Source organism: Rattus norvegicus, chromosome 6 (assembly GCF_036323735.1).
Source record: "Rattus norvegicus strain BN/NHsdMcwi chromosome 6, GRCr8, whole genome shotgun sequence".
NCBI classification, from domain to species: domain Eukaryota; kingdom Metazoa; phylum Chordata; class Mammalia; order Rodentia; family Muridae; genus Rattus; species Rattus norvegicus.
In genome coordinates this window covers 17,160,798-17,178,520 of record NC_086024.1, presented here as the reverse complement: position 1 = coordinate 17,178,520, position 17,723 = coordinate 17,160,798, and the positions used below count along the sequence as shown (strand labels likewise).

General features: G+C 46.8%; 2 long non-coding RNA genes and 1 pseudogene across 5 annotated transcripts; 1 reads left to right on the top strand and 2 right to left on the bottom strand.

Moving 5' to 3' along the window:
- Positions 1-3,778: 3,778 nt before the first annotated feature.
- Positions 3,779-4,535, bottom strand: H3f3a-ps3 (H3.3 histone A, pseudogene 3; annotated as a pseudogene).
- A 1,648-nt stretch (positions 4,536-6,183) lies between these two features.
- LOC134479099 (uncharacterized) lies at positions 6,184-10,086 on the top strand. 4 transcript variants are annotated; one of them, XR_010052182.1, is made up of 4 exons: positions 6,184-6,513; positions 7,529-8,239; positions 8,339-8,593; positions 9,099-10,086. It is a non-coding gene; the product is annotated as an uncharacterized LOC134479099 (long non-coding RNA). The 4 variants fall into 4 exon arrangements; XR_010052181.1 differs by having other exon boundaries at positions 6,263-6,513; positions 7,529-8,593; XR_010052180.1 differs by having other exon boundaries at positions 6,326-8,239.
- A 272-nt stretch (positions 10,087-10,358) lies between these two features.
- Positions 10,359-17,278, bottom strand: LOC134479100 (uncharacterized). Its single transcript, XR_010052183.1, has 2 exons — positions 16,822-17,278; positions 10,359-13,560 (listed from the first exon to the last, which is right to left on the bottom strand). It is a non-coding gene; the product is annotated as an uncharacterized LOC134479100 (long non-coding RNA).
- Between the last annotated feature and the right edge of the window lie 445 nt (positions 17,279-17,723).

Below are 17,723 nucleotides of genomic sequence, written 5' to 3'. Positions count from 1 at the left end.
ACTCAAACCTCTCCTGTGTGTCCCTTTCACACTCCGTTCACTCACCTCTTGACAGGCACCTTCACCCACTTGACTGTTATGATGGATGCTGTAATAAACCATGGTGACAGTGTTAAATGTTAGATGTTAAATGCATAGTTCTGCCACAATGCCTCAGCCTTCATCTTGTAGCTCATGACCTTAACCTGACCAAGTGTTCCTTACCCAGATCATAGTCATGTGGTTGTACTTTGTCTCGGGGCCTCCTGCACTCTAGAAGTTCCCTAGCCTCTCTGCCTCCAAACCCAGCAATTGGCTTAAAGATCAGACAGTGCTGCTTCATCTAGACAGCCTAAATGTTGCAAATGCATCCCACGAACTGACCATGAGAACTGCCCAGGGTGGCGGCTTGGCTCCCAACTCCTGTCTGTGTCTCTGATCAATCAATCTTAGAAGGTGTGTGCCATACGCCATCAATCCTGTCTGAGATTGGTGGCTGAGTGGTTTGTGTGGTTAATCCTGAACCCCAACACAAGCATCACTGTATGTGGTTTGGATGAGAATGGTCCTCATTCTCAGGCTCATGGATTTGCACGCTTAGTCCCCAACTAATGAACTGTTTGGAAAGGATTAGGAGGTTGGACTTGCTGGAGGAAGTGTGTAACTGGGGTTAGGCTTTGAGTTTCAAAAGCCCACAACAGCATCCCTCCACCTCTGCCTGTGGATCAGGATATACACTCTCACCTCCAGGTCTGCCTGCCACCATGTTTCCCACCTTGATGATAATGGACTGGACCTCTGAACCTGTAAGCCAGCCCCAATGGCATGGTCCTGGTGTCTCTCCATAACAATGGAACAGTGACTGAGACACCCTGGACTACTTTATTTAGTGTCCAGGAGTAGTAGATCTGGGTTATATGATAGATCTACGTTGAGTGTCTTGAGAGACTCCAAAGATGCTCTCCCTAGAGACTGGACCAATCTGCACTCTCCCCAGCCATGTCCAATCCTCCCTGACCACTGCCTCCCCACCAACATTTGTTGTCTGTTCTCTCGATGAGAGCCATTCTGACGGGTGAGATGGAACCTCAGTGAAATTTTAACTTGCTTTTTCCTGATGGCTCAGGATGCTAACATTCTTTCCGTGTATCTATGAGCTCACTGTGCTAACATTCTTTCCGTGTATCTATGAGCTCACTGTGCTAACATTCTTTCCGTGTATCTATGAGCTCACTGTGCTAACATTCTTTCCGTGTATCTATGAGCTCACTGTGCTAACATTCTTTCCGTGTATCTATGAGCTCACTGTGCCTCGTCTTTGAAGAAATGTGCATCTGTTTTTATTAGCCCATTTATCGATTGGGTGGTTGGGGGGTTGTATTTCCTGTTTTGAGTTCTTTATATATTTTAGATATTCTGTCAGATGTCTAACTAGCAAAGATTCTTGCTCTGTGGGCTCTCTCTTGACTTGTTTTGCTATATTTTGTTTTGTTTTGTTTTTTGAGACAGGGGTTCTCTGTGGTGGCCCTGGCTGTCCCGGAACTCACTCTGTATACCAGGTTGGCCTTGATCCCAGAGACCCACCTGTTTCCGCCAATAAAAATTAAATCCAAGATAAAAAGGAAGACGTTGAACAGATACCAGTGAAATCCAGAGGACCATCAGAAAATATTTTTTGTAAACCTATATTCCAATAAATTGAAACATCTGAAAGAAATGGACACCCAGACGTGGTGATGTGTGCTTGGAAGGCAGAACTTGGGAGGCAGAGGCAGGTGGATGGATCTCTGTGAGTTGAAAGCCAGCTTACACAGTGGGTACCAAAATGGCTGCTACATAGAGCAACTGTCTCAAAAAAAAATAATAAAAGAAATGGGTGAATTTCTAGACACATCATCAACTGCCAAATAAATGACCTAGGGTGACTTGGCGGTGTGGGTTTACTTCTGCTCGTTTGTTACTAAGGCTCTGTGGGATACCTTGAAATCAGGTCTGGCCATACCTCCAACATTGCTCTTTCTGCTAAGGCTTGAGCTAACTGCTCTGGGTCTGCTGTTGCAACGAGTTTGCCTCATTTGTTGACATTTATGTTTATGCACGTATGTGTGCGTGTGCACATCCATGTCCATGCAGGTACATGAGTGTGTGCCCCCCTCCTCTATCTGTGTGTGTGTGTCTGTCTGTCTGTCTGTCCGTCTGTCTTGTATTCTGTGTTTGGACTTGAGCATTTGTGATTATGATATTGGTATTGGTTGGGTTTTCTTTTAACCACCCATGTTCTCTGGCTTAAAGCATCTGTAATGTTCGCACAGGACCATGTAGTAGAAGGGTTGGTGCATTCCTGTCTACGAGGCTGCAAGTGTAGCTTGATAACTAAACTGGAAGCCCACAAGCTCAGGGCAGCAGACGGATCGCTTGAGCCACCATATGTTCAAGAGCAGCCTGGGCAATGCAGTGAAATTCCTGCACCAAGAAAAGCAATTTCCCGGGCAGTGGTGGCACAGGCCTTTCAGCCCAGCACTCGGGAGGCAGAAGCAGGAGAATCCCTGAGTTCAAGGACAGCCTGGTCTACAGATCAAGCTCCAGACTAGCCAGAACGACACAGAGAAACCTGTCTCAAAACACTGAGAGAGAGAGAGAGAGAGAGTGAGAGAGAGAGAGAGAGTGTTCTGGGTAAATACTTAACCACCAAACCCAGCAACCTGAGTTCAGTCCCTGGGATCTACATGGTAAAGGGAGAGAACTGACTGACTCTGGCGAGTTGTCACCGTGCACACACATAAATAAATAAATAAATAAATAAATAAATAAATAAATAAATAACCAGACCTTTTAATCTTGAGTGTATTCTACGTGATACTTGTTTGTTCTTATTTAATAATTGTAAAAATAATGTATAATGAATACAACAATATAGAAACAGAAACCAACTTTTAGAAACCGTAACACAGTCACATTTCACTATGTCTGACGCCTCCTCTTCCTCAAGCTACACTTCCCTAGTTATAAATAACGTGGGAGGGGCTGCTGCCACCAGTGTCTGGTTCCTCTCCCTATTAGAGGATCTTCCCCACCCCCCGCTCCATGCACAAACTCGTTCTCTCCCACAGTCCAAGCTCCCACTGGGATGAAGTGAGTCTGTGACTCTCGTGTCAGTCGCTTCTTGTCTTTGATGCTGAGAACCTTGTTTCCTAAGCGCGTGTACTGTACCAAAACATTGCTCTTCGCTTTGCTTAAGTGGGCTTCTATAGGCCCATATAGAAGCCTGTTTTCTCCTCCTGTGACATCAAAATAGATTGCCTCTAAAAGCTTCAGTAAAAACATACACATTGGACTCAGTGGAAGAGTGTTTGTCTAGCCTGTGTGAAGTCCTGGGCTCATCTCCAGCATTGGGGGCAGGGCGAGGGGCAGGACAAAGGGCGGGGCGGGGCAGGGCAGGGGGCTATTTTGCTGTCCTTGGTTGTAGTTGCTGTTGTTGTTATCATCATCAACAACAACGACAGCAACCTTGTTTGAGACAAGGTTCTAAATAGCCCAAGCTAGCCTAGAACCCACTATCTGTAGCCCAAGGTGTTTTTGTGTGTGTGTGTGTGTGTGTGTGAATGTAAAACATTTAATTTAAAAATGTTGAACACTACAATATATAAAATAGCTATTATAAATGCACATAGTTTATTCTATAGCTGCCAGGTTTACTTTTTTTTTTAAAGGAAACTGTTACACTGTGGCTAAAACTTGTATCTTCAACCTTTGAAAAAGCCCACATTCTACCACAGTGATGTATGGTTAAACACTTGGATCAAGTCATAACCAGGTTTATTGCAAAAGGACCCTGTACACATTTATCAATTCTAGTACCTTAATAGCTACCCAACAAGTCATTAACATACAGAAACATGCATCATGAGAAGCAAGAAGTATCACCCATCCCTTCTGCATATTAGCAACTTGTCACTCCTGAGCCACAGTGCTCACATCACTGAGGTCTGTGAACAGTCACTCTTTCCATTCATCCTGAGTGAAAGACGGAATGACTTAAGTACAAATGCAACATATTATAAACAATTTCTTACCAAAAAAGTCACAAATTAAACCAAAGTATTTTACAGAATTTACTACAAAATGCCATAAAAATCGCTTCAACTTAAGCTCTCTCCCCCCGTATCCGGCGAGCCAACTGGATGTCTTTGGGCATGATGGTGACTCTCTTGGCGTGGATGGCACACAGATTGGTATCTTCAAACAACCCCACCAGGTATGCCTCGCTAGCTTCCTGAAGGGCACCGATGGCTGCACTTTGAAACCTCAAGTCGGTTTTGAAATCCTGGGCGATCTCCCTCACCAACCTCTGGAAGGGTAGCTTCTGGATGAGCAGCTCAGTCGATTTCTGGTAACAACAGATCTCTCTTAGAGCCACGGTCCCGGGCCTGTAGCGATGAGGTTTCTTCACCCCGCCAGTAGAGGGCGCGCTTTTCCGGGCCGCCTTGGTGGCCAGCTGTTTGCTGGGGGGCTTTCCCTCAGGTGGACTTCCTAGCGGTCTGCTTGGTTCGGGCCATCTTCTCTCACCCAAAGCCGAAGTCTGAGGCCCTTGCTGGGACCGACGCGCCGCTGTAAGCGCTCGAACAAGCGCCGCAATCGCAGAGCAGAACAAGATGAAGTTCCTCCAACGAACGACCAAACCGCTCTGCGCCCCAAGGTGGGGTTTTTTTTTTTTTTTTTTTTTTGGTTCTTTTTTTCGGAGCTGGGGACCGAACCCAGGGCCTTGCGCTTCCTAGGCAAGCGCTCTACCACTGAGCTAAATCCCCAACCCCCCAAGGTGTTTTTAAATGCCGTTTCTTCCAACTCCCCAGTGCTAGGATTGCAGACATGCACCAGCATCTTCCACTCTGTTCTACTGTGCCCTTCTAAACATTTAGGGGGGAGGGTGCATGCGTGTACGTGTGCGCGCGCATGGCGCATGTTGAGCCTGACTCTTCCGTCTGCCTCAGTCTATGAGTACATCACTCAGGAAGCCAAGAGTGGTGTTAAACAGCACCTAATGACTGAAGCAATGGAAATCCATCCCTGCTGGCAATGACAGATTGCACGACAGCATGGTGTTGATTACGCCTCGTTTTAGGAGACTTAAGGTAGCCCAAACTCCCTAGTAAAACTTGTTCTACTTTTGGTTTCTTCTATATTCCTCCACTTAAAGGGAAAGAGCAGAGACAAGGCTCTGAGAAAACACTTTTGGATACTTTTTTCCCAAGATTCCGCAGAAAGTCCGAAAGCCAAGCCGACTTGTGATGAAAATGTAACATTTCTACCACGAAGCTTTAACAAAAACTGAGGGATAGACTAGTCTTTCCTCACTAAGAAAACAGACCCCAGAGGTTTGCCTACCCAACCAAGCATTCCTAGAAGAAAAACCAACCGCCATCAAATAATACTCCCTTTTTTAAAATTTTTTATTACATATTTCTTTACTCACATTTCAAAGGTTATTCCCCCTTCCCGGTTAAAAATATGTAACGGTTCAATTTTAGTCTATGTGCTGCTGAAGCGAGCACCAAATAATACTCTTATGTGAAGGATGGTCCTTCTAGGACTTCCCACATCACTAATTCACCCTGTATGGCAAAATGTCTGGAGCATTGCCATGTAAGTCTGTATCATTCTGCTGCGGACAGCTTCCTGCTCAGTGCTTTCCTGAGGGAGACTCACCTCCGCTGATAGGAATATCCCCTCGTTCACTTCCTTGGGATGACCCTTCCCATGGCCTCTGTGCACTTTTGTAACAATTGCTTCTGTAGAGGGGAAGTGAGCAGCTGAGGCAGCTCTGGCAGCCAATCTGGTGGCCTTCCAGGTTTTTGTGTGGAGTCCTGCGCTGGTCCTTGGATAATGTAACTGGACAATCCATAGAGTGGCATCATTTCTTGCCTGCCCAATATTGTGGGGTGATGCACAGGTAAAAGCTGAAGTAGCCAATCTCCAGTGCCAGCAGTAGGGTAACAGCAGTTGTGACCTGCCTGGGCTCAAGCCATGCTGAATCCCAGCACAGAGAGGAAAATAGGCTCAAGGTCCCACCCTATCTGGGGAGCCATTGGCAACTGTTAGCTGCTGGGAGAGGGAGTTGGCTTTCTATAAGGGTGTGACCCATGGTGGTGGCCACACATCCAAGAATAGAGGGAGCACAAGTTGGACCTGCCCGGTAGAACACTCAGAACATTGGGCTGTGTGTGAGCAGTGCCGGGAGGATTGTTCTCCACTAATGGGAGGAATGGATCCATTGTGTGACATCATAGGGCCTCCTCCATGTCTTTCAACCCACTGAAGTGTTTCATCCCTGCTGTAAAACTATAAAAGTCTCACCTCGATTGATTTGAACAGGAATAACGTGCTGGGTCGCTCCCCCAGCCCCACCCCTATTCACCGTGTGAGGCATGCTGGCTATTACATTTCCTCTCAGTTCAGATCTTTCCAGAAGGATTGGGTCAGTCATCATCATTGAGACAGACTTGTTTGTGGAGAGTCTCCTACCGCTGGTTACAGAAGGTCTGATTTCTTCCTCTGTGTTGCAACATGGAAAGAAACAAACTTTCCTTTGGGTGATTTTTGTTTGTTTGCATCTTTATTTTTGAGACAGTGTTTCTCTGTATATCCTTGACTGTCCTAGAATTTACTCTGACCACCAGGTTGGCCTTGAACTTGGGGATCTGCCTGCATCTGCCTCCCCTGTGCTGGGATTAAAAAAAAAACGTGTGTCAGGCCTACAACCTGAGTCTTTTAGAGATCTGTTGGTTGGTGGTCTCAGAGGATTTGGGCCCTGGCTGGCTGTGGGCCTGACGTAAGACTGAGCATCCTGGAGAGGACCATGGTGAAGCAGGCGGCCTCAGCAGGGCGGCCTGCGGAAAGGCCCTCCTGCATTCCGTGCTGCCTGACGAGGAGGTAGGTGGCCTGCGTTCCTTCTTCCTTTTCTGTGAGCAATGTGGTTCCCCCCACACCGCTCTGCCTGATTTTACTGTTTTTCTTTTCATCGTTAGGTTTCAGAAATGTTATATAGTATTCTTGTGTGGTTTTCTTTGTGTTTATAAAACTTTAGATTTTTTTTTTTTGATAATTGAGATTTCAACTTCTATCGTATTTGAATATTTCGGATTTTAGTTTTTCAGTGAGTTTTTTCACCCTCACTCGTTAGATGATGAAATTACTGTGACGGTTACTGTGTCCGAGGCTTCAGTCTGAATAAATTTAGAAAAGTTGGTTGGGTTTTCGTTGTGTGTACACATTCACAGACATTTTCTTCTGTGATATTCATGCAAAAAGTGCTGTAAGCCCATCTGGTGACTATTTCACTTTAGATATTATATTCTTTAGTTAGTTCTAGGGAGGAAATGTAGTACCTTGAGCCTTCTGAAGGCTGAGGCACTAACATGAGTTCAAGGCCAGTCTTGGGTACAGAGGGACAAGAGGCTATGGGGGGGAGGTAATTACATTTCTCTTCTCACTATGTTCCTGTTTTTTCCTTAAGTCTCTGAACATTTTTTTTCTTCTTTTTTCTTTTTTTCAGAGCTGGGGACCGAACCCAGGGCCTTGAGCTTGCTAGGCAAGCGCTCTATCACTGAGCTAAATCCCCAACCCTGTCTCTGAACATTTTTATAAGATGCTTTCATGGGGCTGGAGAGAGAACTCACTGGTTAGAGCAATCACTGTTTTTCTAGAGGGTGAGCAGTCAGTCTCCAGCACACACAGTAGGCAGTTTGCAACCGCTCCACCTCCAAAGAATCTGACGCTATTTTCTGGCTTCTGTAGTTACTTGCACTCATGTGCGCGTGCGCACACACACACACACACACACACACACACACACACACGGACACACTAAAAATAGGGTAAAATATTTATTTTAGTTTCTGTGTGTGTGCTTTGCTTGCACACGCACATGTGAGTAAACCACATGCTTGCAGTAGAGGACAGGGGAGGGTGCAGAATCCTTTGGAACTGGAATTATAGACCCTTGTGAGCCATCATGTAGGTGCCGGGAACCAAACCTGAATCCTTTGCAAGAGTGGCATGTGTTCCTGACCACTGAGGCGTCGCTCCAGCCATAAAGGAAGATCTTCATTTAAAACAATTCTTGTATGCCAGTTCGAGGTGTGTGTAAGTCTATCTCTCACCACTGACAGCCTCCTGGTGCAGGATCTGCACTGGTGTTCTGTAGCACGCCTAACGGCTTTCGCCTGGGTACAGCTGGGCATTGTGGATGTTGCTGTTGGCACTGGTGAGTATCTGAGTCCTTTTTTGAAGCGAGGAATCACATGGTTGTGTTCTTTGTAGAGAGGTTAATAACTTCCAATCTTTGTTTTCCTTCTTTATTAAGACAGATCCAGAGTGCTGGTTCTAAATCAGGGGCAATGCACATCCATCTCCACGGAAGGAACACTGGCAGTGTCTGTAGAAATTCCGGGTTGTGGCAACTAGGAGGTTGCTTCTGCCACCTACTGAGTGGAAGCCAGGAATGATGTTAACTCTCCTTATACCTGACACACTCCCCCGTTTGCTCTGAAGTTATCTGTATTTTGATGCTAATTCCACTCCTCCAAGGACAGCTGCCTCATCACTACTCAGAACTCAGGTGACTTCACCAGAACCTTCTCCACATTGAATCTGTAAAATACAGGTGAGGGGCAGGTACAGGATAGAAGGAGGCCTGTCACTGGACGAGAAGGAAGTTGGGCGGGAGAGAAGTTTGGAGGAAGGGGAGGAGACTGAAACAGAAAGGAAGAGACAAGAGGAAGAGAGAGAGGAAGCCATGGCAGGACGATGGAGGCTGATGTTAAGATTCCGCTCTGTGTATTTACAGGTTGTTAATGTTCTTAAGGGATGGATGGCACTGGGCTTTGTATGTTTGGGTGTGCAATTATATCTTACCAATTGGGTCAAAGATTATTGTGTTATGTGTTCTTTTATGTGACGGTTTGAGTGTAGGAAAGTGTGCGGCGGCAGGAGACTCTGGCCGCCGAGGAGTTGGGATGTGTTTCCGCCAAGATATCTAGCAGACATCTTGGGGCACCGCGGTGAGGACCTAGCGAGGTAAAAGACAACCATACCCTTTTTATATTATTACATTTTTACAACAGCATCTTCCACCAGATGGAAACGCAAGAAGACAGTGTGTGCCCTGGAAGAGGGCTCTCACCAGAACCCACCCATGCTGGCTCTCACCGGAACCAACCCATGCTGGCACCCGACCTCATAGGCGCAGCCTCTACAATATGTTCCAAGCCTCTATGAGCCATCAGGACTCACACTGGAGGATAGCATCCCAAGCCATGATGTCTTATGACGAAGACTTCTGCTCACTGCACCGCAGAGCCCATATCCCTCCTCTCACCACTCTAGCCAATTAGAACTGGAACGTCTCCCCCATCCATGTGAAGTCTGGAAGCTGCTTGGTCTCCAGCCTGCCGGTTGCTGTTCTGGGTCCTTGCCTGTTTGTACAAGTATCAAGGCAACCCGGTGGGTACTGCAGTCAGATCTGCAGGGCCCCCTCCTCTCCACGAATTCCCGCTGCCTCCCAGTTTTAAATGATGAGCCCCCCTCCCAGGTCTGTCAGCGTCCTGTGCTTGTTCTGCAAAGCATCTCTAGGTAGAACCTCAGCTAAACATGGGGCTCCCAAAGCCTTGTCCCAGACCTATGGACCTACTGACCTACAGACCTACTGACCTACTGACCTACAGACCTACTGACCTATGGACCTACTAACCTACAGACCTACAGCCCAAATGACAACCTGCCTTGGTTCCTGACCCTCTCAAAAGATGCCCGCATAGTACACAGCCTTGAAAGGCGAAGATCATGTCTCCCTGTGGGATACAGGGAAGCTCTGCCTCCCGCCCAGCACTGTAAAGACTATGTCTCCTTCTGGGATAAAGGCCAAAAATGCCGAGAAGGAACATTGCTGATTCCCTGTGCTCTGGAGCCCCTTTTCTGTAACACAGCTCACGACAAACACCTGGGCCTCTGCACACCACCTGGCAGAAACTCGGTATTAAAGAACCAGAGTCGCTGCTCACACACTAGTCAGCACAACTTCTGTGAATAATAAAGTCTGTCTCTGGCCTCAGAGTGTTTTGTCTTCTGCCAGCATCCGTAAAATAAGAACAAACTAGGTTGTTAACTTGTAAATGTGCCCCCTTTTCTATTCTTGGAATATCTCCCATCACGTGCTCTCATTGTGAACGGTGTCACACACACACACACACACACACACACACAAACATACACACACACACACACACACACACACACACAGAGTTCTCTTCTTCCAGCTATCATCTATTGTGAAAGACAATAATTTTAAGAAACAAATAAATACAAAACTTTCAATGGCAACAGAATTAAGAAAGTTTTTTTTTTTATTAACACTAAACAGTAACAAGAAGAATCATTTTACATTGAGTGCTTAGGGGAGGCCTTTGTGAACAGGAGACATTTAAACCTACTCTAGGGCAGCAGGCAGAGGAGGAGGAAAAGGAAGAGGAGGAGGAGACATGTGGCAAGCAAGGGAAAACGCCTTCCAGACAGAAGGAACAGCATCTGCAAAGTCCTGAGACTGGAATGGCTCAGGGCCTTTGAAGAGCTCAGGCAGGGCAGGCTGGTATTTGGTGAGGATGGGGTGATTAGCTGATCAAACGCAGAGGTTCTCAACTCCTCTGTCTTTTAAAATCTACCCAGGAAGCCTGGCAGAGGTAGCACACACCTTTAGTTCCAGCACTCCATTCAAGAGACAAGCCGATCTCTGAGTTCAAGGCCAGCTTGGTCTACAAAGAAAGTTCCAAGACAGCCAGGGCTACAACAGAGAAATCCTGTCTTGAACAACCAAAAGAAATAAACCAAATCTACATGGGAGCTTGTCAAACACATCAGTATCCCAGCATATCCCAGATCAACTAAACCATAATATCTAAAAGTAACACACACTTCTGGGTTGCACTGGGAGCCCATCTTTGTGACCATCCAGGTTGAATTGGGGGGTCTATCTATAGGCTAGGAAAGTTTCACACTTGAGCTTGGCTGCTCAGGAATGCAATCTCCTTGTTTTGCAGTTACCAATTGGACCTATCACCTGTCCCCATAACTAGCTGCTACTTACCATCCACACAACACCAGGACTTAGGACAAATGGGTGTGACACCATTTGAGCTTTTATTTTGACTGTTATTGTTGTTTGTTTTGGGTTTTGTTTTTTTTTTTTTTTTGCTTTTTTTTTTAAGAAAAAAAATACCATGTAGGTCGTCTAAAAAGAAAAATGCATTTGGTTTTTTTATTAAAAAAGTAACACACACCTTTAATCCTAACACTTAGGAGAACTTGAACCTTGAGTCTAACCTGGACTGCATGAGGAGACTATAGGATGTCAGTATGCAGGTGAAGGCAGGTATGGGATAGAATGAGGCCTGTCATTGGACAAGAAGGAAGGACATGCGTGAGAAAAGTCTTAGAGAGGAGGAGCAGACTGGAGCGAGCTGGAGAGAAGCAGCGGAGAGAACATGGAGGCTGATGTTAAGATTCCTCTCTGCACATTTACAGGTCGTTATGAATATTCCTAAGGGATGGATGTGTATCTAGATGAGCAAACTGTATGTTGTCTAGGTGGGCCATTATATCTTATCAATTGGATCAGAGGTTATTGTGTTCTGTGTGCTTTCATGTGGCGATTTAATTGAATTTAAGAGAGTATGTGGTGGCTGGAGACACTAGGCCACCACAGAATTGGGATGTTTATATCTGGCATGGTGGCAACCTGCCTTGGGAACTGGATGGGTAGAGGGATTGTTACCAGGCTCAGAGAGAAGCCATCGGCAGTGTGATATGGGACGGAGCAGAGCAGGTGAGAGGCTTTGCTGACTGAGATGACCACAGCTAACACATATCTTGGGGCACTGTGGTACCGGATCACAGTGCAGGGTAAAAGACAGCATTTTTTTTATAATTTTACAACAACAGGAGACTGTCTCAGAATGAGCAGGAACTGAGGATGAGGCTAACAAGCAGAACACTTGCCTAGTGCACACTAGATCTACTCCCCAGCACCACAGGAAAAGGAAGCAGGGCCGAACCACTGATGACTTTTTCCTAGAAGACTCCAATGCATAGCCAACACTAAGTCTGACCAATGGTCTTGATCCTGCAGATCTTTACAGGACTTAGGTTTTACTTAGGCATTTGGATTGGAATTAAACAGAGGTTAAAGGCTACTGAAGGTATTTAAGTGCAGAAAAGACACTTGATTAGATTTGAGGGTTTTTTTTCTTTTTTTTTTCTTTTTTCTTTTCTTTTCTTTTTTTTTTTTTTTTGGAGCTGGGGACTGAACCCAGGGCTTGCTAGGCTTGCGCTCTACCACTGAGCTAAATCCCCAACCCTAGATTTGAGTTTTTAAAAGATCCCCAGAGGCTAGAGAGAAGGATCAGTTGATAAGAGCACTTGTTGCTCTTACAGAGGAAGCAGCTTTAATTCCCAGCATCCCCATAGTGTTCACAACCATCTGCAATTCCAGTTCTAATGGATCCGAAGTCTGATCTCCTCGGACACCAGATATGTACCTGGTATGCAGGCAAACATATAAAATAAAATAAATAAATCTTTAAAAAATTATTTTAGAAATGTGTTTAATAAATAAAAGTACAGGGCTCCCCCAAGGGCTGAGGATGCAACTTGGTCTGCAAACCAGGAAGCCGTGGGTCTGGCATCCAATACCACATAAACCAGACATGGTGATAGGAGCCTGTAAACCTGTATGGTGAAGTCAAGGCTCTCCTGGGCTATGTAAGACCCTTCCACCAAACCTCTCTGACTTTCATGAGAAGAATGGATTGGAAGAAGTCAATGGCAAAGAAATGAGTTAGGAGTTCACCGAGATTGTAGAGACAAGAGATTGGACTAGGCTTGGAGTAGGGGTAGGTGGGTAACCTCGTGGAAAACACCAAGAAGAAGACCAAGAGTCAGGTGAGATCAGAGCATAAGGGCTCATGAATGTCATGGTAAAAGCAGTCTATCCTCCCGTGGACACCGAGAAGAAACGGATATTGAGAACACGAGTGAGGATTGCATCCGGCCGTATGTAACAGAGAAACTTACAGCGCCATGAACATGGTGGCTTGGTTTTCCTCACACAAATAAGGAATCTAGAAATAAGATCATGCAGCTTCGTAATCATTCCCTGATGGTAACAAGGGACTGCCACGGCTCCTTTGTGATGGCATTCACAGTGGTGAGGAAAATGACTGTGCCAGTCATTTGCAGAGAGCATTGCTTCTTCTTGACAGTCTAAACGGTTAAGTTCTTTCCCATAGAGAGAGTAGAAAAGAAAGCACTTAACTTTTACCAGACTTTCTCATACAAGGCAACGAGAAACACTGCAATTTCTGAGTAGGGAATGGCGCCCTCAGAAGGTGCTTTAAGAAGGTCCAGCAGGGCTTGGTGAGCTAAAGCACTTGCTGTGCGCGCCTGCCACGTGCTGAAGCTCCAGATCCCACAGCGGAAGGAAAGAAACCGAAACCGGAAGTTGTCCTCTGACCTTCGCATGCACAACGGCACACACTAAAAATTAAGAAGTAATTAAAAGTACATCGTGAGATTAACAGGACAAATAAAAAGGGGGAAACTAGACGAAAGGATTGATAAAAGACATGGTTTAAGACAGTGGTTCTCAACATGTGGATCACGACCCCTCAGGAGGTCAAACAAGCCTTTCACAAGGGTTGCACATCAGATATCCTGCATATGGGATGTTTACATAATAACTCATAACAATAGCGAAATTACAGTTGTGAAGAAGAAAGGAAATAATTTTGTAGCTGGAGGTCACCACAACATGAGGACCAGTATTAAAGGGTTTCTGCATTAGGAAGGCTGAGAACCACGGGTGTAAGGGGAATATCTACACAGAGGTATGGGTGCAGAGATGCGTCCCAGCGCTTTTATAAAGACCACGTGACTGGGAGGGAGCCCTTTGGTCCTAGGGAAGCTCGATGACCCAGGGTAGGGGAATGCTAGGGCGCTGAGGCAGAAGTGGGTGGGCAGGTGGGAGAGCACCCTCATAGAGGCAGAGGGAGGGGAGAGGAGGTTTGTGGTGGGGACACTGGGAAGGGGGATAACATTTAAATGTCAATAAGTAAAATAACCAATAAAAAACTGTGCCTGTTTGCAAGGCTAGAGAAGTGTGTGTGAGCAGATGTTGGCCTCTATACTGTCTTCACTCTGCCTTGTGTCCGTGGCTGTCCTATACCAGCAAGCACTAGCTGAGCCCCTGCTTGTGCGTACGATGAAGGCGCTACCAGACAACACAAACATGAACGAAACACAAGCCTTACCCTCAGGAAACCTTCAGACTAGAAAGGAAGAAGACATGTGTCCTCAAACAGCGGAAGTGCAAGTTAACAAAGTGACATTCAGAGCTTCAGAATGGTTTCCCCAAGAGGGACGTGGCACTGGGCTTGAAGTCATTTTTGTAGCTTTTTAAAAACATTCATGTCTGTGCGTGTGCGTGCGTGTGTGTGTGTGTGCGTGTGCATGTGCGTGTGTGTCTTGCACATGTATATGTATAGGGGGAGAGGGAATGTACATGTGGAGGTCAGAGAGAGTTAAGCCCCTCCCTCCACCATGTGGGTTCTGGGAATGTAGTTCAGGTTGTCAGGCATCTTTTTTTTTTTTTTTTTTTTTGGTTCTTTTTTTCGGAGCTGGGGACCGAACCCAGGGCCTTGCGGTCAGGCATCTTTACCCACGGAGCCCCCCTCGCAGCTCCAGCCTTGACCTTGTGATTCTTCTGCCTCCACTTCTTAAGTACTGGGATTACAGCCATGTGCTGCGTCTCCTTTATATGGTTCCTGGGACCAAACACAGGGGTTTGTGCACCGGAGACAGGCAACTCTCCATCTGAGCCACAGCCCTAGCACATGAGCCGGTGTGTCAGCTCAGGGACAGGGGAGGGAACTGTTATAAAGGAACGTGCTTTCTTTTGTTAGACTGCAAGAGTTTATTGGTGCCAGCCCCTCAGGCAGGCTAGACAAACACTCTGCCATGCTAGACAAACGTGGTAAGCCCTATATTCTTTAATCTTTTTTAAAGATTTATTTTTCTCTATTCTGCGTGTGTGTGTGTGCGCGCGTGTGCGCGCATGTGTTGCTTGCATGAACGTATATATACACTCCACATGTAGGCTTAGTGTCCATGAAGTTAGATGAGGGTCTTGATCCCTTCTGAGACCGGAGTTACAGACATGTAATGAGCTGTCATGTGGGTTCTGAGTCCTTTGCAAGAGCAGCCATTGCTCTTAACCACTAAGCAATCATGTCAGCCCCAATATTTGGTTTCTCTGTACCAACCGACTTGCAAAGCTCAGTGAGGGCATATCTGTTCATTGCCAGCAGGTGGCGCCACAAAATCACGCCTAGCAAGGAAATGCTACCCTCTTCCAACAAAGCTGCATGGCAGACCTTTCTCGACTTTAGAGAATGATCTGCAGACCTTACAGGGGCTGCGGGGGGGTTGGGAGGGTGGAGGAATAGGGGTGGGGTGTCATCTATCTGGGTGTAAGCATTGTTTACCACTATATTGCCTTGCCCAGCACAATCCCTAACAAATTAAAGATAGAAACATGTAGTGGGTGGGGAGACGGCTTAAATCAGTAAAGTATGCCATGTAAGCAAACCCCAGGTAAAAGGCTAGACACGGATCACACTTGTGTAATTCAGTGCTGAGACAAGCAGGTTCTCTGGTGCTCTCTGGGCAGCCAGTGTTGCCAAAGTGGCACAGTCTGGGTTTAGTGAGACCTCAAAAACTAAGGTGGAGGGGCTGAGGCGAAGGCTCTGTGGTTACAATACCAATAACTGCTCTTACAGGCGATCCAGATTGGGTTCCTGTCACCCACACGGACGTTCACAATGGTTTGTAACTCCAGTTCCAGGGCTTCCATTGCCCTCTTCACAGCCCTTTGAGGGTACCAGGCATGCACATGATACATGATACATAATAAATCCATACATACATGCATGCATACATACATACACACATATACATGCAGGCAAAATACTCATATACATAAAATAAAAATAAATACATCTTTTTTTAAAAAGGTGGAAAGTGATAAATAAAAACACACCTGATATCAGCCTCTGGCTTCCATGTGCACACACATACAAGTACAGTATGCTCACACACGCGCACACACACACACACACACACATGCGCGCTATAGATAGATAGATAGATAGATAGATAGATAGATAGATAGATAGATAGACAGACCATCTCAATGGGAGACGCAGGAGACAAAAGGAACCAGAGGAAATGAGAAGTAGCAAGGCTGGCACAGGAAGTAGATTTCACAGTCACACTGACAAAAGTCACTGAGGGGTCAGCAAGGAAAGGCGATAAGACAAGCACAGCTTTTGTCAGCACCTAGCGCACTCCACCTGCTCACAGCAGGCCTCTGACCCTGATCCTTTCTTCCGGCTTTTATTTGATACCAGGTGTGTGCTGGGATGTGTGAGAAATACCGTCTCTGGACACTCAAAGCCTGGTTAGAGACATAGTAAAGCTTATTGAGTAATATGGCTCAACACCACCTTTGCTGTCCTCTGCTGAGGGACAGCATCTCCGTAGCATTTCGGGCTTTAAAGGAGTCCCCAGACCTTTCCCTTCCCTTCCACACTCCCTCTCTCCAGTTTGAGGAGTGTTCAGTTAAGCAAGGTACCCAGGACTCGGCAACCAAGGAATAACCTACTGACTTATAGGACCTCGGACCCCCAGCACCCTCCCAGCCCCTCCAACCCTGGTCTCAATCGTCAGCCCACCTCTCACCTGTCTCAGAGGCAACCCTGTGACCTCTGCTCACCCTGTCCACCACCACAGGCACCCTTGACTAGCCTGTCCAGAAGGAGGAAGCCTCCGCTTGCCTAGAGACCGTTACTCCGTCCGTTTCACTCGGCAACACAGATAATACCTATGTTCTCACTTTACTGCAAACCCGCCGAGCCATTAGCTGCCTTGGGTTCACCAAAGCTCAGCTTTACAGCAAGGATTTAGGCCAGCAAAGACCTATTCGCAGCGACCAATCCAGCCAGCTGCTCACGGTGAGGAGCCAGGAATGTAAAACACTTTAATGGTCTCAGGGCTGCATGCCCTCCCCCACCCCCACCCTCCAGGGCTCCCCCCATTGCCTCGTGCCTTTCCTCTGAGCTGAGTCTGTTATACCAGTGCTGGTCAAGAGTCAAGTCCTTCCCGGTTGGGGAGAGGGGGTGGGAAGGCAGCGGGGGGGGGGGGGGGCGGGGGGGGGGAGACAGCTCTCCGGAATTCCTCACAACTAAGAAGGGCCCTCTGCCTGGGCTGTTCCTCTCTCCGCTCACACCCACCCACCTCAGCACCCTAGCGGGGGCTCACTTTACTCTCTAGCTCTGACTGAGACCACTCCTTTTTGCCTCCTCAGCCCAGAATCTACACATAGCCCAGGTCAAAGAAATGGTGAATCCCGGAGAGGTCACAGTAGTGATTCTCTTTCCAAGAAAAGATAAAAGTAACAATCCGACTGAGTAACTTTTAGATGCCAGGTACATGGCCCCCAACTCCAGCCCACCCGGCTTTTGGGTTCCTCAGTCCTCAGAACTCTCTCCTCCATCCCCCACCCCTACATTCCCCCTGCTGGGGTTCCTACGCCCAGGATCCCTGGGGGAAAACAGGACCGAGGGAGCCCACCCCCTTGTGAA